A 20,949-nucleotide genomic window follows, 5' to 3' on the forward strand; every position below is an offset into this window, starting at 1 on the left:
GACCTTTTGACCGTTGACTGTGGAATGTTGACTTTTTTCCAGTTTTTTTCACATGTTTAAGAATATGCATGGACAAATGTAGTAATAAAATATTATCGAAATTGTATAACTTTGTTTGTCATTATCTAATTAAGTTTTGACGTGAGTAGTGTGTAAAACATATAATATATTGGCACGTAACAAGTGGTGAATTTTTATAAGACTTAGATATATACGTTTTTATGAGAATTAAGTTATATACGAACTTAGATTCATAGACTTTAAATTTTCTTGGGATTTGATTGTGGGCTGTTTTATTGTGCTACGTTTTATGTTGTAAATTGTATGGACAAATCCAATACTAAAATGCTGTGGAAGCTTGTATAAACTTGTTTGTCAGTATCTAATAAAGATTTGACGTTGAGGTTGTGTATTTTTGACACGTGACGAGATAGAAACTTTAGGAGATATAATATTCTTAAAACGCTCCAAAAATGTTATGCGATATGTTTGAAGCAATTGTGACATTATATAATATCTTGGGATATATATATATATATATATATATATTAAATGCAATAGTTTTGGAGAAAAAAAATGTATAGACACTCCATTATTTTATCTGTGAGATGCTAGTAGAGTATTTGTGAATATTTTCTACGGGATTGTGGCGTAGTGCAATAATATATTGGCACGTGAAAGAATGAAAGTGGTTATGAGATATAATTGAGATATTTCTAAATGTTGTGGTTTAGTGCAATAAGGTATTTGACCTGCACGTGATTTAGTGGAATTATTATGAGTCATAAATGTATGACACTTGAATAAACTACGTAACGAAAATCCTAGAACCTAGCTACCACAACTCATGTGATTTGCCCTGTGTGGGCGTGTGCAATTTGATTGGCCCTTCTGGCATTTCAGTGAATCTGAATGGCCCTTCTGGCGTAAGTAATGTGATTGGCCCTTCTGGCGTTTCAGTAAAGCTGAATGACCCTTCTGGCGTAGCCGAATAGTGGCTTGATTTTTCCGTTCGCAAAATAGAACGAGACGCGTGATATTTTATGCCGAATAGTGGCAGTACTTACATAATAGCTTTCATGTGAAGGTTACCTGGTGTGCGGCATCCCGCCCAGGGTAGTTACGCACGGAGTGGTTCATTATGTAAGGGGAGGCATGTGGATGCACATGTTCGGCGTTGGGAAGCGATTGTGGTAGCCAGGGAAACTAGGTAAGACATAGATACGACGTGATTTTAGGGACACGCAAAGAAAGCCTTAATTAATATAATTATGGTAATATGTTGGTTAATGATGTATCTTTAGATAGATGATTGTATATGGTTTTGCAGAAGTGTGGGTCAAACTAATTACTTGGGCAGAGACGACCCACTCTGTATTTGAGCATGAAATGCGGTACGGATATAATATGCTTGGTTGGTTATTTGTTTAGTTAGAATCTAAGGCGCCTCAATGGAGGAACTACATGTCTTATTTATTATGCGTATAATTTGTTGGGTGGTTAGTAGGAAGTTAAGGCGCCTCAGTGGAGGAACTACCTGCCTTACTTATTGTAATTAAGAATGTTGTATTAGTGGTGGGAAGTTAAGGCGCCTCAATGGAGGAACTACCTGCCTTACTTATTGTAGTTAAGAATGTTGTATTAGTGGTTGGAAGTTAAGGCGCCTCGGTGGAGGAACTAACTACCTTATGGATTGTGTATGTATATGTATATATATATGTTGTGTTTTAGAGCTACTCACACCAGCATTTTTATAATGCTGACCCGATTTGCATGTTTGCTTATCGGGTGTGTTCATTAAATGAACATAGTTGATAAGTCTTGACAGGTTTAGTGTTGAAGAAGATTGGTTGCTGCTTGTGGTTTGCGTTAGCGTCGCATTTCAAGATAGGCTTTGTTTTCCTTTGAGGTGATATAGATTTTCAGTTGAGGCAAGGTTATTTGCATTTTCATTTGTAAATTTTTGTAATGAAGATGACTTTTGTTTAAGTTAAAATTTTTATTGGTTTTTAATTATCCGCATATTTAAACTGTTTATGGGTTTTTGGGAGTTGAGAGTGCGTCACACCTCGAAGATCGAAGAGTCGGGAACAAATACTGTTTTTCCGAATTCTGTCGAAATTCGGGGTGTGACACGTGTGCTTGGGGAGAGTTCCAGTACGGGGGGCGGGTCTGGTGGTGGTCGAGTTGGCGGTAAAGCCACTCGCAGTACCCGTTCGAGGCCGGAACCAGTTATAGACTTGGCAACTTTTGGGGTCAGGCAGAGCTTGTCCCTGTGCTTCGAGAGCCTACCCCGCTGGCTAAGGTGAAGGGTCCAAGTGAGGCTAGTGGGAAGTCGACTATGATTGCTGAGGACTTGGAGTCGTAAATAGTGTACTTGGATGAGCAGGGGGTGCAGCGGACTGTGAAGCGAACTGATGTCAGCTTCAGGTCGAGTAAGGTATCGGCGTGCTTGCTTGAACATATAGCTCTGATGGCAACCGTAAGGAACTGGATGCCAAGGGGTTGGCTGATAACCTGAAGTGAATGGAGATAGCGTAATGTCTAGTAAGTGAAACTGTCCAGATTTGGTTTGCTTATTCGTTTATGAGAATTTCTACGAAGTGATTGCTATAGTATGTGTACGATTGCAACTTGTAAGTGGATTTCAGAAGCTGAAAGAGATTGCCCAGTTCGCTGAATCAGATAGAGAGACCGTGGTGAAGCTGAAAGACGAGCTGAAGGGGGTTCAGGATGCGTATGGCATAGATCGCTGTGATCTTGTTGAGGTGAAGAAGGAGCACTAGGAGCTTAAGTTGGTGAAGCTGCTGAAGGATAGTGAGGTGGAAGAACTGAAAGTTTAAAAACTACTGTTCTTGAGGGAGAACGCGTTAACACCGCTCTCAGAGAAATTGGTAGGTTGAATGACTATGTCATACACTGCAAGGGAGTTGCTCAGGACGCTACTAAAGCATATGACGATCTGGATGCTAATTTTGTTAAGCTGGAGGCCGATTACAAAGCTTTGGAAGAGGAGCATGAACGCGGGGCTCCTAGTACCTCAGTGATACCAGTACAAGGAGATGCATGCGATGCTCTTACTTCTGTGGTCGTTGCGCAAGAGGTTGTTGACCCCCAAACCAAAACTATTATGTCAGATGTGTTTGTGAACTTAGATGTGGATGGTGTGTCAATTGTGGTCGAGGAGAGGGATGCCGAGGTTGAGGACTCACTGACGGCTGAAAATTTGGCTGTTCTACATGGAGCTGGCAAGTTATGAGAGTACTTTGTTGATTTTGATGTTTGTAACTGGTGATACAATAGAGCTGGTTTTCTAGGGTAACCTAGACAGTTCGCTTTTCTTGTTTATGTCTGTCGACACACTGAACGACCTGATGCCCCGTATTGGTCTGGGGTGCCAATGTGATGATGAATGGTGGTTAGTTGAGCTGAATTTCCTGAGTAGACTTAGCAGCTCGACTAAGATGCGAACCGTGGTCTGGGTTTGTTCGACCAGTTGGCCTTTTTGCTTATATGCCATGTTTTTATTTGCTTCTCCGTTCTGTTTATCGCCCCCATGATTGAATGTATGAGTCTTGATATTGTTATATTTGCTTGGTTGTGTAGGCAACTCCTTATAAGAGTGGGTACGGTTAAGTAACTTGTGGTCCTGAGTGAGCGTCCTGTCCTTTATTTGTCCTTAGCATTGTAGGTCGCGTTTGACGAGAATTAGTGATTCTGTACGAACTGCGTATATAGTAGGACGTATGCCGTGCTCTTCATTCTGGAGAGCTGAAGTATTTCTGCACGTGTGTGACACATGTAGGAATATGAGCGGTTTGAAATATGAAATGATGGCTACCAGGTGGCCTGACGTTTGGCATCTCGATGTAATTATGGCGTGCCTAGGGAAGATACATTATTTGAGAATAAGTAGAACTGTTCCTAGAAGACCAAAGGCATTTTCTCTTCTTCTTGCTGCAACCATTCTTCTCCAAACTTTTGTGCGCCATTTTCTCTGCTGCTTACTCAGGTATGTTTGCTTCCGTATTTGGCTATTCCTCTTGAACAGAAAAATTGTGTCTTGGTTGCTAACTCGCTTAATGTTGGCCTCGTTTGTAGACTTCATTATGGCCAGGTGTCGTAGATATACTAAGGGTGAGGGGAGTTTGAGGGAAATCTCCCCCCTTATAATGGAAGAGATGGAGTTCCACCCTCAACTGCATGGTGATCGTGGCAAGAGGAAAGTTGTTGCTTCAGAAGCTAAGGGTAACAAGCGACCCAGGAGTTCAGGTCGCCCGACTAGTGGCATTGTATTCAGGTATCCTCGTCAGAGGGATGAGGCCGATCTGGCTGCTGAGGAACGTGCGACCAGGGTCAAGGCCACCATGTCGCTGGTGAGGGTTCGCCCCAGCGTCTCGAGGACGTAGGGAGCGAATTCTTCTACGTGGGGAAGACGGGGAAGAAGCATGCTGCGAAACGTTCTGACTGTAGCTTCCACTCAACACCCATAGCGACTAGCCTTCTAAAAGGGATCGTACTGGATGGTGATAAGGGTGAGGTTGAAGACGAAGATATGGGGACACTGTTAGGACTATGGACATGGCTTGTTGTTTGGTGAGCTTTTCATCTGTTCTGTTTTTCTTTTGTTTATCGGGCGACTCTAATTTTGGTATTGTACTTGTAGTTTCTTGCGGGGTAAGACAAACTGAAGAACGCTGTGCAACGTGCTGGTACTAATGTCAACGCGCAAGGCGAGCTGGGATGTATGCGAGCTGCATGGGGAGTTGATAAGAAGAAACTGAAAGTAATGACCAAAAAGTACCAGGATGCTGCTGATGAGAATTCTGTGCTAGTTAACGTGGTGAAGGATCTGCAGGGGCAGCTGGCTGAAGTTACGGAGTATGCCAAGCAATGTCAGGGGATTGCGCGCACAGCGCAAAATGTGTACGACGTGGCCTATATCCAATATGCTGAACTAGATGAGAAGTATTTCCAGTTGAAAAAGGCGTGTGATTATGGGGATCAGGGTACGGGTATGCACGTGGTGCTGAGAGCTGCAAGGCACACTCCCTCGACCAGTGCTGCCCCGAAGAATAAACATGTTGTTGCTGCTCCTTAATGGTGATTTCCGATCTTGTCTTTGTAAGTGTTGAAAATTTGTGAGTACTTTGTCTGTTCTCCTCTCTGTATGAGAGTTAAACAATAGAGCTGAGTTCTCAGGCTTGCCTGAGCAGTTTACCTTTTTGGTACAGAGACGTAGTGAATTGGTTTCCATGAAACTGGCAGTTCGACATTTTGCTAAAATTTTAAGAAATACCGATCTGGATTTCCTGGGTAGACCCAGCAGATCGGTGGATTCGTGAACTGGTTTCCTGGTGTTGGTCGGGCAGTTCCATTGATAAATGTGTATGGAATGTATGTTTTTGCTTATTCTCGATTGCTTGTAGCTAACGTTTTTATATGTAAGTTGCCTACCTGTAAGAACCGTATAGGTTGTGAACCCTGGTAGCTTAGGTGAGCGTGCTAGCTTGCTATGGCGTAAGGCTCGCTAAGAGCGTTCTCGTTGAGTTGATCCTAAAGTTAAAGATATTCAACTGAGGAGAATTTGAGAGGCTGTAAAGCCTGTGATCTCAAGAGAGCGAGAGGCTCGCTGAGAGTGTAGTGTGTGTGTAAGCGTAATGAGAATTGGAGAGGCTATGGAGCCTGTAAGCTCAAGAGAGCGTGCTGCTCACGGAGAGCGTGTTAGCTTATGAAAGCGTATCGCTCACTGAAAGCGTTCTCACTAAGTTGATCCTATAAGTATATGTCATTAACTAGTGAGAATTGGAGAGGCTCTGGAGCCTGTTAGCTCAAGAGAGTGTGCTGCTCACGGAGAGCGTCTTAGCTTATGAAAGTGTATCGCTCACTGAGAGTGTTCTCATTGAGTTGATCATAAAAGTATAGGTTCTCAACTAGTGAGAATTGGAGAGGCTTTGGAGCCTGTTAGCTCAAGAGAGCGTGCTGCTCACAGAGAGCATGTTAGCTTATGAAAACGTATCGCTCACTGAGAGCGTTCTCACTGAGTTGATCCTAGAAGTATATGTCCTCAACTAGTGAGAATTGAAGAGGCTCTGGAGCCTGTTAGCTCAAGAGAGCGTGTTAGCTTATGAAAGCGTATCGCTTACTGAGAGCGTTCTCACTGAGTTGATCCTAAAAGTATAAGTCCTCAACTAGTGAGAATTGGAGAGGCTCTGGAGCTTGTTAGCTCAAGCGAGCGTGCTGCTCACGGAGAGCGTGTTAGCTTATGAAAGCATATCGCTCACTGAGAGTGTTCTCACTGAGTTGATCCTAGAAGTATAGGTCTTCAACTAGTGACAATTGGAGAGGCTTTGGAGCCTGTTAGCTCAAGAGAGTGTGCTGCTCACGGAGAGCGTGTTAGGTTATGAAAGCATATCGCTCACTGAGAGCGTTCTCATTGAGTTGATCCTAGAAGTATAGGTCCTCAACTAGTGAGAATTGGAGAGACTCTGGAGCCTGTTAACTCAAGAGAGCGTGCTGCTCATGAAGAGCGTGTTAGCTTATGAAAGCGTACTACTCACTGAGAGCGTTGAAACTCAAGACAGTGCTGGAAGTGCGCGTATACTAGTAATGCTCTTATTGCAAGCTCGGTACTTTATCGACGAGATTAGGTAGAGTAGGTTGTAATAGATAAGTAAACTAAACTTGAATCACTACAAAAAAACAATCAATAAATGACAGCCGTTGTCTGTTGTTTTAAGCCAAAAACGTGTGCTTTCATCCGTTGTTAGGGCCATAATAAAAAAGGCTGTAGTTTTTGAGAAACGACGGCCCAAGACACTTGTTTATCCAATAAAAAAACGACAACTTTTAACACTTGTTTTTTTAACGACGACCATTGACACTTGTTTCTTGTAAGGCCGTCGTTTATGAATAACCGTGTATCCAGATTATATATACAGGTTTTTTGGTTGCTCATTGTAGTATCCTTTACGTTGTACTTGATAGTCATTTTTCTAACACAACTTAAATGGAACCCAAGTACTGAACAAAAAACCAAATATTTTCATATAATACTTAAATTTCAACCAAAGTCAATCTCAAGTAACAATTTTGTACAAACAAGTTACGTATAACAGAAAAAACAAATTTAAATTACACGAGTAAAACACCAAAGTCTTGAATCTCATCCACTATGTTCCAATACACATTTCGCGGTGCCCCCTCATGATCACCAAACAGTCTTCCAAAATGCTAGAACTCTACGACCAACTCTTTGCAACTTACATGATATAGAAATGGACGCAAGGGAACCACTTGTCGCCTAGACAATGAATGCGTAGTTGCCTACAACACACATGTATCTAAGAGTGAGCACATAATCTTAAACACTTGAAACAAGATTTGCACGCATTGTTCCAGTCAAATCTAGTAGTTTAAGCTACACGTGTCTACAACTATATAACTCCCATTTATCAAAAGTACTTTGTCAATTGGCCACTGAAGAGTTCATCTGCTTCATTGCAATGCCATACTCATTTGTTATTTGGTCATACTAACAGTTCCAAAATACTAAAAATGAATCCTATTTTGACTTAAAGAAAGGTGTGCGCAATAACATAGCTCTATCTAAGTACATGCATGGTGTAGGATTTCTGAAACTATTCAAAGATTGCTTCTATTCACAATGAAGACTACCTTTTATTGCAATCTTGACAAACAACATCGAAAACTATTACAAACATATATCAATATATGTGTTGACATGTAATATAGAACCCATAGGTGTAACCTTTCTATCCCAAACGGTACTTTAACAAATGACTAGTATACCCTTACATAATAACCTAATTATCCTTATCTTCCTAACAGCTTGGTTATGTTCTCTTCCTTTACTATTACTTAGGCAAGCTGCTGGACTACCATATAAACCACATTGTTGCAATATAATGTGCACACCGCCCTGAGCTATGGGCTCTACAAAGTTGATGCAGTAGAAGTATGATGTGTAATTGCGATAAAATTCATAAAAACATAATGAAAACATAGATATTTGACCTTCAGTTAAACACCAGAAACAACTTATAATGGATTTTTTTTTAAGTCCTTGTTCAGAAGTCCTCATTCCGCCAAGAAAGGTGTTTACTGCCTTTTTTTTCTTGTTGCATGCAGATACTATTGTGAAAGTAAAAACTAATACGATTCTCATATATTCAGTTCTGATCAGTAACACATTACCGATCAGAACAGAAAATCCATAACGCATTACCCCAGACAGATAGACTAAATAGTATTAAAAAATAGACCATAACTATTGCACATAATAAGAACTAAATTAGAGGAATCTTTTAAATGTACCTGCTTAAAAGAACAAAAGAGTAGTCCTCAAGGCCAATCTCACAAAGTCGCCACTGCACGGAGCAAGATCATTTAGGAAAAAATGCATTACTTCAGGAAACCACTCCATCGTGAAACATGATAAATAAGTATTTACGTATCTCAAAAGACCTTTTGTCGCATTGCGATTGCTGCATCAGGGGAATCATTCCGAAGGCCACTTTCAAGACCTTTCATAAGCAGTGTTCTTAAAGAGAACAAAGATTGTAAAGCTTTCATCAGTAGATCAGCCCCATCCTTCTTCAAGAAATTGCCAAGTTCGTCCATTTTGTCTAAACTTTGCAAAATACAGTTCACCCATATATTAGTCATTCGCTGTTCAAGATTAGGATCAATTGAGAGTATCCGTATTATGTAAGTCCACATGACCTCCACAAACTATATATAAATTCTTCTTATTTCACTTGCCCCAACGCATTCAAATGAGTATATTTTAAGCTTTCCATCTTTCAATCGTGTGGACATTAACCAGATTTTCTATCGATGAAACAACATTCTGATTACTAGCATTTCTAGTTCATTAAGAGTTTGAGAAAGAGTCAATACAGAGAACCTAAGTTGTGTAGCATATGTCAGCTCTTCTTGATTAACAACATAACAGGTTTGGGTGAAACTATAACTTTCGCCCATAAATGAGAACAAAGTAATTGAAGCACAACATAAGTACCTTCTTGCACTCTAGAAATAAAGAAAGAGCTGATAAGGTTTTTCCATCAAGTTGCTCTGTGAGGCTGTAATAGCACGTGTAAGAGTTATTACACCAAGTAGCTAGGGTTACTGAATTCCACGAAAGAAATAAAGTAAAGTTACTTCCTAGAATAGTTTTATGGACAATAATTCAAGTAATTTAACTTTGTTTTTTAAATAAAAACTCATAAGGTGAGCAAACCAAAGAGAATAAGAGGAACCAAATACTTGTGAAAATCATTTGAGAGAGAGCCAACCTAAAAGCTAACCTGCTACAAAAAAACCCTAAAAGCCAACCTACTACAAAACTAAACACACAAAAACAGGAGAGCCAGCCTACTACAAAACTAAACACACAAAAACAGGTTAACTAGACAACATGTATGCCAACTATACTGTCTGGGGACACGGTAACTCTAACAAAATTTCATCTCTAGAGTAGTAGGGATCGTTTGAGTAACTAAATAAGTAGATCATAACTGTGTGACATGGTCAATTGGACAGACATGAGCTGCATCTTTCATATGCCTATCAAGTAGTTATGTAGAAAAAAAAAGTTGGACTGGCATCATCAGTAAGTAATTACACATGAAGCTTTGATAAACCAAAACAAATAATAACCCATTAAGTATATTCTGTGAAAACGTTTTCTGTTTTCAGGCATCATCAGGGTCTTTTTTAGAAAATTCACAAAACAGATATTAAGAATATATGAAATCATAAATAAATCTTGGTAAATTAGGAGAACCTACTGCGGCATTCTTTGAGAATAGCATGTATACGTTGTGTATGTCAGGTCACATTCAAAAGGAACCGTGCAAAATACCTTGCGTTGAAAAAGTCCTTCAGTTCATTATGAAATATTCTAAATTGTTCTACAAATGCTTCATTATATTCCCCAGGGTCCTGGTAATTCTGGCAAGCATTGCTTCAGTAGCAATTAGATTTTCTGGGCCTGAATTACGATGAAGCTTGTTTTGTATAGTATGCTTTATTTTTTGCTTGCTGGACAATGCAACAGATTCAGTACGTAATACAAGACAACAAAATTTAATCATTGCACCAAAGCAATTCAAAGAAGTATTTTCTTCATACTAGAGGTAGAGATCTATAATGCTTGTCATTTATCTTAGATGCTTAAATCTAGTTGTGTCTACTGAACTTCATAGTGAGAAGGTCTAAAGTAAATTAATATGGATAGAATGTCATTCAATAACATGTCAAAGTAAATTAACAGAGTACAGAAACCAAAGACTCATGTATCTTAGATTGCCATCCTCAAAAGCCCAGCCCATCCATACCCCAAAACCTGTTCAACCACCACAATAACAAACTCATAAAATAAAACACACAAACTTCGAAAAGTAGCCACGACCCCAAATCCCAATGCCCATAACCAACCAATAACAATCAAACACGATACAACCCGAAACGGAAACAATACGTAATAAACGAAACAGGAAATAAATAAATAATATTATTGGAAAATATATATATATATATATATATATATATATATATATATATATATATATATATATATATATATATATTTGTAATACAAAGGAAACCAAAGAATTCAGTATTATTAATGCCGATAAACACAAACACGCAGACTATTAACAAAGCAATCAAGCCTATCAAGTCCAACATTCATATAATGAAATAAGCATATGCATATAAATATGAGATAATACATACGAAAGTAGTAGTAGTACCAAGATGGCCGCACTTGGAAGCGATGTGAAAGGGGTTCATGTTGAGCTTGGACCGGATTAAAAAGGATGATAGATCAGCAAAAGTGAGCAAGTAATTGAAGACTTGTTCAAGATTGTTGTCAGCCGCTATGTAGAGGGTTGTCTCGCCCGCATCGTTCTGCAAGGACATGATACTGGAAACAGACTCGTGGTGATCAGATGAGGATGGTGCTGCTTGGAGGAGCTGTTTGAGGGTGTGGAGGTCACCGGATCAAACTACAAAGAATATAGTTGACTGCTGTGACATTAGCTAAGTCTAAATGTCTTGAATATTTGTATTTACCATACTACACATAAATAAAATGATTCAGCGCAAGATAATATTTAACAAATTAGAAGAAGATGATGGTTCATTCAAAAGTAGAAAAACAGGCGAAATTCAAAAGTATATAACATCAATTCCATTACCTAAGTCTTGAGTAACCCTACACCGAAAAAATCCCCAAATTGAGTAACAACAAACAGGCAAAAGGAACGAAAAGGGAAAGCTTGGGGACTACCTGATAAGAGCCCAAAACTGTAGTTTTAACCCCTTAACAATCATACTTTTAGACCAATTATGTGAGTAATAATTAAGAGTTAATACTGATTATGTGTTTTTATGCATTTCAGGCTTCAAAGTCTATTATGTGCAGAAATGTGCCATTTTAGCGAGATAAAGGAGCAAAGGTCGGTTGCTAAGGAGTTCTGTGAATAAAGGCCAAGATTCAAGGAGACAAAGCCTTTGTAAAGCCCCCGTCAAAAAGCTGAAAAGTCAACACGCGAAAAGAGTGCACAAGTCAGCAGAACTTCCGAAGGCCGTATCTTTGGACTCAGATCTCGGAATTGGGAGTAGCTTATGTCAAAACGACCGGCTCGAAAAGAGCTTTCCAATGGTCCAAGCCTTGGCCCAATCAGAGGAGCAGAAGTGGACGAAACATCTGTTGAAGCCAACTGCAGCTGAAGAGCCCATTTTGGACTAAAGAAATTGGGTTTTGGGCCCGATTTTCCGGCCCAAAACATGGCTCCAAGCCCATGCACGATTTTTGGATTTGGAAGTATAAAAACAAAAGCTTGACTCTTTGTTAATGGCAGTTAGGTTAGGAAGCTAATGTTAATGGAGTTTAGGGTTAGAAAAAGTTAGATCTAGATTAGTTAATTACTTAGTTTTCATTCAATTAATTAGTTTTCATTTCCCTTGTTTTAATTTAAAGTATTAAAATATTGTTCTTGCTTCATTAGATAAATAAAGTAGTTTATTATTGATCAAATTCAATTTTGTCATTTATCTATTGCTTAGATCTAATTTCATTTCTTGGTTGTTAGTCATTTCGTAGTTATTGATGTTGGGTTGGATTATTGTTCATTAAATTCATAAATTAGGTTGTCTTCATTTTGATTCTTAGACTATTGTTAAATTTAGATTTATAAAGTTTTAATTTCAGTTTAATTTAATTATGTCTTATTGTTATTATTGTTCTTGTGTTGGGAATGGTAGTAGAGAAATTTCACACCAAACACATCACTCTCACCATTGTTCCTTTTGGTTTGATTAGTTGAATTCTATTTAGTCTTGATAGATTGAGAGTGGAACGAATCCTGACTCTCTGATATTACTTCATTATTGAGAGTAGGAATATTGATATAAACACGTATTTACGTAATTTGATTATTTGTGTTCACGCATAGATAGTTAGAATACGTAAAATCATGTTATCACTACCTCTTAATTTGAAAAGGAATAGTGGTCATTCTCATTGAGAGGCATGAACTTGAAGATTTTTTTTTTCAATGGTGAGCCGTCTTCTTTATGTGCGAGTGTGAAGATGAGAGGCAGCAAACCCTTGAACAAATATTTTTACTCTTGGGCGGGCTTGCTTGAATTTTTCACCAAAGTACAAGCGGGAAGAGGCACACACAAAACAACGACCATTCAATCCTTATACCACGGCCATAAGCAATCGTAATTCAACAAGTGCCATTAACCGTCGTTTTTGAGTGTCGTAAATTAGCCAAATTGGTTTAGTGAATTTACAGTAAATGAAAACATGGAATATAAAATAATGTATTTTTATTGATAAAATTTCTTTAACAAATAAGTGTTCCAAGGGCATGGCAATAATTTTCCCTCTTGGGTTTTGATCCAGTACGCTCCATTGCCTACAACTCGTTCCACTATGTATGGTCCTTCCTATGTTGGTGCTAGTTTGGAGTCATCTTGAGTCTTTTTCAGAACTAGATCGCCGTGTTGAAAAGATTGAGGATGTACTCGCTTGTTGTAGGACTTCTTTAGAGTTTGCTGATAAGATGTCACTCTGATGGTGGCTAGGTCACGCCGTTCTTCTAGCAAATTGACCTCTCGTGCTAGGACAGAGTCATTGTGTGCAGACTCGACGAGTTCTGATCGAGTCGTAGTGACTGTCAGTTCGGTGGGGATAACGACTTCTGTGCCATATCACAAAGAGAATGGAGATTCACTTGTGCTGGAGCGAGATGTGGTGCGCTGAGCCCATAATATGTTTTCTAATTGATTTGGCCATTGGCTTTTGTTCTTTTTAATCTTTTTCTTCAGATTTTCTAAGATTGCTTTGTTGCTAGCCTCTGCTTGGCCATTGTTTTGAGCGTACTGAGGAGTAGAGAATGCATGAACGATCTTCCACTTGGCCAGAAACTCCTTGACTATTTTTCCCTTGAATTGGGAACCATTGTCTATCACCAATGTGTGTGGCAAGCCAAATCTGGTAATGATATGAGTCCAGATGAAGTTTCTGACGTGTGATTCCTTGACATGAGCTAAAGAAATTGCTTCGATCCACTTAGTGAAGTAATCAGTTGCGACTAAGACGAAGCGAAAACCGGTACTCTTTTGTGGGATGAACGGTCTCATAATGTCCATGCCCTACATGTGAAATGGCCAAGGGCTCGCGATGTTGATCAACTCACGAGCTAGTTGTATAATGTTGTGGCTAAAGGTCTGACATTTGACGCACTTGAGGACATATGTTTTGGCATCGATCTGCATTCGAGGCCAAAAGTATCATTGGGAGATCGCTTTGTGAGCCAAAGAGCGACCTCCAGCATGGTTGCGACATTCTCCTTCATGAATCTCAGCAAAAATCAATTGACCTTGTTCTGGGCTTATGCACCTCAAGTGAGGACCACTAGCAGACTTTCTGAATAACTTGTTATTGACTAAGCAGTAATGGCGCGCCTGATATGGGATTTGCCTGGCTTTGGTACGCTCTTCTGGGAGCGTGCCATGTTGGATGTATTCTATGATGGGCTGCATCCATGTTTGACTTATCTGATTGTCAGAGAGTGGGCACAGGTCACTGATTTCTAAGATGTGTTCCACTTGGTAAGCAGGTCGGTCAACTACCTCAATAAGTAATTGTTTAGGGGCGCAGTTCAGTGTTTGAGTAGCCAAGTAAGCTAAACTCTCTGCGTGACGGTTCTCGTCACACAAAAAGTGATGTATGGTGGCTTTCTTGAAAGCCGAAAGTAACTGATAAACAACTTGAAGGTACTTAGAAAAGTTACCTTCGTGGGTAGTGTACTCTTTAGCAACCTGGCGAACGACCAGTTACGAGTCACTAAAGACTTAGAGCTCTTGTACACCTAGTTGTAGCGTCATGCATAGCCCCATGATTAACGCCTCGTACTCCGCTTTGTTGTTGGAGGTCGCGACGTCGATGCGAGCTGATTTCTCCATCATTGCTCCATCTGGGGATACTAGGACAACTCCGATTCCACTTCCTCCAGGATTGCTAGATCCATCTACAAAGAGATACCAGACGGTCTTGTCATTCTTCTTTGTGGATGGAATATCTGTTTATGGTTCCCAATTTAGGTCATCGACAGGGAAATCTGCTAGAAAATCTACAACGACTTGTCCTTTCTGTGAGGTACGTGGGACGAACTCGATATGGTGCTCCCCCAACTCTTCGGCCCATACTGCCATGTGAGTTGTCTTGTTATCCTTGTGAAGGATTTTCTTTAACGGAAGGTCGGTGAGTACTTTGATTGGATACGCTTGAAAGTAAGGTCTGAACTTTCGTGCAGAATATAACAATACGAGTACTGCTATTTCAATGTAAGAGTAATTCTTTTCAGCTAGAGTGAGCATCTTACTTGTAAAATAGATTGGTTTCTCTGAGTTGTTTACCTCTTTGAAGAAAACCGAGCTGATGACAAAGTCTGAGATTGCTAGATACAGCCCCAGCGTTTCGCCATCTGTTGGTTTTGCCAGGACGGGAGGTGTAGTCAGGTACTTTTTGAGGGTGGAGAATGCTTGGTGGCACTGATCGTTCTACGAGAACTGCTCACCTTTTTTAAAAAGTTGCAAGAACGGTTAACATTTTTCTGACGCCCTGGATATGAATCGGTTTAGTGCTGTAACCATTCCTGATAGCTTCTGTATTTGCTTCTTCGTCTGTGGATCGGGCATGTCCAAGAACGCTCTGATTTGGTATGGGTTAGCTTCGATCGCTCTTTGTGATACTTGGTACCCTAGAAATTTCCCTGAGGACGCTCCAAAAAGGCACTTTTCGGGATTCAGCTTCATTCGAGTTCGGCGTAACTTGGAGAACGCTTTCTCAAGATAAGTGAGGTGGTCACCTGCTTTCTTGCTCTTGACGACCATGTCGTCGATATAAACTTCCATGGTATCCCCTAACATGTCCTGGAATATGTCAGTGACCAGTCGTTGATAAGTCGCTCCAGCGTTCTTGAGGCCGAACGGGAGAACGCTGTAGCAGTAAATTCCTTGTTCAGTGATGAATGATGTTTTCTCCTGGTCTTCTTCAACGAGTGGGATTTGATTGTATCCACTGTATGCATCCAAAAATGACAGGAGCTCATGGCCACAAGTCTGGTCCAAAAGTTGGTCAATTCTAGGCAAATGGAAGCTATCTTTAGGTATTTCTTGGTTAACATTGGTGAAGTCAATGCAAAGATGAACTGTGCCATTCTTTTTTGGAACGACTATTATGTTAGCGATCTAGTCTGGGTAATCGACTTTTCTGATGAAACCGACTTACTTGAGTTTGTCGACCTCATCATTGATTGCTTTTTGAAATCTCAGAGATAACTTTCTAGGTCGCTGGCGAACTGGCCTAGCATTAGGATTTATATTTAGTCTATGACATGCAACATTAGGATCTATTCCCAGTACATCGATATACGACCAAGCGAAAACATCTTTATTCATTGCTAAAAAGTTTACAAGTTGAGCCTTGAGTGTAGGGTCTAAGTTAGCCCCTACGTATACGAACTTAGGGTCATCTTCTGTTCCTAGGTTCACTCGCTCTCTGTCTGTAGGTTGAGATGCTGCCTTTGACGATGATGCATCTTCCAAGGGATTGATTTCTGGCGACGCTTTGCTGTTCTGAGGGACGTTGTATTTGGCAGCTGGGATTGGAGCGACCTCTGTGGCTACGACAATAGGGGTTGAAGTGGCCTCTGTGGTTATGACAACAGGGGCTAGAGTGACCTCTGTAATCTGTGCTGGTTGTGTGACACATGATGGTACGACTTCTGGGGTCTTGACGAGCAGAGCAACAAATAACAGAGCGACCTCTGGGGTCGTGGCTAGTGGAGCAACAACTACTAGAGTGACCTCTGGGGTCCTGACTGGTGGATCAACAACAGCTTGACTGACTTCTGGGGTCTGAACAGATGAATAGACCTTCTTGCTGGAGCCCCCAGCGATCTATGTTGGTGCTTTGGCTCTGACCTCAGCGACCAAGTCTTTGGCCATTATGTAGCTGGTGGGCTCGTTCCTTGTGTTGATAGGTAGGTCAGTAATCTTATTCGCTGAGAGGATTTGGTTACAATGATAAGCCTCGAGCTGATTGCTTTGAAGCTCCATCATGCCCCTAGGGCCTGGGAAGCGGAGAACTTGATGCAATATTGACGGTATAGCTTGCATTTGATGAATCCAACGCCGTCCTAGAATGGCATTATAGGACGACTTGATGTCTAGAACGCTGAAGCGCGTATTGAAGCTGACTTTGTCCTCTCTAGATCCCACCAAAACTGGGAGTATGATGTCACCGATTGGGTCGGCTCTGGAGCCGTTGAACCCGTAGAGAGGAGCGATGGAGTCTATGAAGACTGACTTGGGCAAATTCATCTCTTGAATAGTATGGTAGAACAGAATGTCACATGAACTACCGGGATCTATCAAGACACGCTTGATTGTCCAGTCGTTGATTTTGACGTGGACTACAAGTGCCTCATTGTGTGGGAGGCAAACCTTGTTGAAGTCGGCCTCCGTAAAAGTGATATCACCTGAACTGCGATCGGAACTGCGTGGGGCAGGTGCGGCCTGGGAAGAAAAATGGTAAACTTCTTGAAGGGTGCCTACACACCATCTTTTCTCTTTAGACGATGTTATTGAATCATCTGGAAACGTTATCATGTGAATGGTTCTGTCATTGTCTCGATCTGACGAATGCTGACGACACTCATGGCGGGAGCGATCTCTTGGTCGTCCTCTGCTACAGGAGCGAGCTTGGACATTGTGACGATCATGGCGAGGTGGAGATCGACTGCGCACTCTGCGAGCCATGAGCTTATGGCGCAAATCGCCATTAGTGATGTTGGTGTACTGCTTGATATGTCCTGCTTCGATGAGGTCCTGAAGGTAATGTTTTAGCCCCCAGCACGCATTGGTCTCGTGACATTTGGCTCGGTGAAAGGCACAATAAGGCATGCCTGATCGATCTTCTGGTTGTCGTACTGTAGGTTGGTAATAGGTAGCTTTCTTGATCTTTTCCAGTATGTAACTGGGAGATCATGTGAGAACAGCGAACTCACGGTCGTTGTTCATTCTATTTCCCGACTTCCGTTCTTGCTGTCGGGGTCGCTTATTTGAAGCTGGGGGGTTGTCGGATATTGTTGCGACCTCTTCTTCTTCTGGTAGGCCTTGACGCTTCAGTCCTTCCTGCAGCTTAATGTACTTGTCGACTCAAGCGTATAGCTCAGATAAAGTCTTGGGGCGTTCTTTCATCATCGATCTGGCAAGTGTCGTGTTGTGCACACGGCAGGCGTTAGAGAATGCCAGGGTGGCAAAGGACTCTTTCAGACCTGTTTCCATGCACAATAGTTAGGCTTTGAACCGACCTAGAAATTCACGAATTGTTTCATCTTCGCTTAGTGAGAGCTTGAACAGCGAATCAAGATCAGCTTTTTTACGCCTGTTATGGACGTACTGACTAGCAAATGAATCGGTGAGCTACTTGAAGGTCTTTATCGAGTCTGGCTCAAGTGAAAAAAACCAATCGAGTACGCCATCTTTGAGACTGGCGGGAAACAAACGACAGTGAAGGTGATTGAACTCTAGTGCACTATAAAGTGTCAGGCTTTGAATATAGCGAGCCACATGTTGACCAGGACACGTGCTACTATCATACATTGGAAAACGAGGTTGAATGAGATCTGGAGGAGAAGCTTTACTAAGTACCTCAGCAGCGAACGGAGACACTCCCGATATGTTTTCAGCATCTTTTGAACGATCTGGGAAGCGTCTTTCTTAACTGCACTTTGGTTGATTATTTGTGACAATTCCTTAATCTGTTGATTAACCTCGTTGATGCCGTCCTATGCTAAGTTAGCAGGTGGATTCTGCATGTCTACTTGCGCACGGAGAGTGACATTCTCCTGCCTGAGTAGGGTGATTTGCTCATTCATCATTCCTAGCTGACTTGCCAAACTCTGGATTTGAGCTTCGAGGCTTGCCATGCTTCATGGGCTTGAGTGTTTTTTCTTTTTGGTTTAAGGATTTGTTAAGTGGTTTCTCAAGAGATCGAGACCACAGACGGCGCCAATGTAAATGTGCGTTTTAGCTTTCCTTTACATACAAGGGAGGAAGGAGAATGAGATTGGATTTAGGAAAGACCAAGTTCACTAATGAGCGAACTGCCTACGTATCTTCTCTTGATTCTGGGGGAAGAGAAGAATCAGGTCTCATGTAGTTCATGTAGCAGGTGGTATTTATAGACATTGGGAGGTGTAGATCCACGAGACACGTGTACTGACATGTACATATGTAGGGTGGAGATTGAGAATGAGTGTTAGGTTGGTTTTGGTAGGAATTGTGTGATGATTGGGAGTGGGTGTAGTAGTTCATATATCATAGTAATTGGAAGTACAGGTATGGCTCTGGTGATGATTACATCTAGATAAGGGATGGTGTAATCACTCAAAGCGTTCTGCTTCAGGTCGTCTATTTGACTTGAGGTACTCTGGAGCGAGCTAAAGTGTACCACCTACATGAAGCAAGCTTCTTACAAATCGATCTTGGAGGTCAATGATATGAGTTCGTTACAATCTCTGTTTATGCTCAATGCGTGTTTAATATTCCTCAATGAGAATATTACTCCCTTACATCATCGGTATATTAAAATGACCTGTTAGGCCATTGAGGTTGTGATCTATGAGACCATTGTATAGGACGTATTCATGACATGTGGAGTCATAGGTGGCAAGGTGGTCATATGCAGAGTAACGCGAAAAGGAGACATGGTGCAGCAGATCAGGTCCGCGGTAACCTAACTGCCGAGAACTGCCATATAGAGAGTGGGACAAGTGGGGAGATGACGAGCGCGAGATGGGGGAGAGATGAACGAACCAGATGAAAAGAGAAGTTAGAAAAAAAAAGATAGTATATAAAGAATAGAGGAGAAAAAGAAAAGAAGAGGTGAGAGAGAGACCCTAATACAAGTGAGTTCATAGGTTGTAATATTTGAGTATACATTTTGGCACCGTCTGTGGGGAGAGGGAAATAAAATGGCCACCGTAACAAAAAATGGAGTAGGAGGACCTAGGAAAGAAGTTGTTTGAGAGGCAGTAGAGGAGGTTGTGAGCGAAGAAAGGGAGGTGGGCGGAGAGGAAGAGATATCTGATGTGGTGGCAGATGCCACCAGACTTCTGCAAGAGGAAATAGTTAGGTTGAGGAACGAGAATGTCGAGTTGAGAAAGGAAAGGGAGACCACACAGGAGGAAATGGAGCATGGGGATCATTGAGGCAGTGAAGTGGAAGGGGAAAATGAAGAGTACCAGCCCCAGGGAGTAGATCCAGTAAAGGACATCACGCTGGAGGTAGTACAGGCGATGATTGAGAAAGATAGAGAAGTGAACCATGCCGCTGAAAAAGTGAACCAGAGTGCCGCTCAAAAGGAAGTTGCTAACCTCAATAAGAATCCGCTGGCAGATTCGATATGGAATTCAGAGGTGCCTAAGAGATTCAGTCAACCAAGATTTGAAAGGTATGATGGAAAGGGCGACCCAACAGATCATTTGCATCACTTTAGGCAACATATGTCATTGTGGCAGGAAAGTAAGTATGATGGACTGCGCTCCATAATGTTCCCTGCCAGCTTTAAGGGGGGAGCCTCGGATTGGTATTACCGGTTGTCTTCGCAGAGCATCAATAGATTTGAAGAGCAAGAGCGTGCCTTTGTGGATCATTTCATCTACCAGAAAAGGAGGGTTGTGGATATCGCGGCCCTATTCAACATCAAGAAGAGGTCAGCGGAATCGTTAAGGGAATTTCTGTGTAGATTCAAATAAGAGACCCTGAGAGTGGAGAATCTAGATGAACATACAGTGGTCATTGCCTTTCAGCACGGCTTGAGATAGGGAACTAGAGTCCACGAGTCAGTGTCTAAGATAGAAATCACCACTTTGCATGCTCTATACCCAAAGGTAGAAAAATATATTCGGTACGAGGATATCATGCAAAGAAATACAAGGGAACAAAAGAGATCCGGGAAGGCAGTACAGGCTGTAGATAAGGATGATCGAAAAGATATAGGTAAGAGAGAAAAAAGAGAGGGGGGGGAGGGGGGGGGATCATACAGAAGGGAGAATCGTGGACCCAAAAGAACTGGAGATCGGGGTAGGAGAGATATTCACAAAAGAAAGCCATACTGTGAGATAGAACAGACACCTCTTAACAGGCCATTAGAGGAAATCTTGCCACTGATCAAGGGGTTGCAGCATTATGAAGGACCGCGGAATACACAAGGGAAACCCTTTTGTGCCTATCATCAGATTAGGAACCATGCCACTAACGAGTGTTATGCTTTGAAGTGGCTGGTGGAAAGAATGATTGAGAAGGGGATGCTCAAAGAATTTGTCATGAAGG

The sequence above is a fragment of the Coptis chinensis genome, chromosome 6 (assembly GCF_015680905.1).
Source record: "Coptis chinensis isolate HL-2020 chromosome 6, ASM1568090v1, whole genome shotgun sequence".
NCBI lineage: Eukaryota > Viridiplantae > Streptophyta > Magnoliopsida > Ranunculales > Ranunculaceae > Coptis > Coptis chinensis.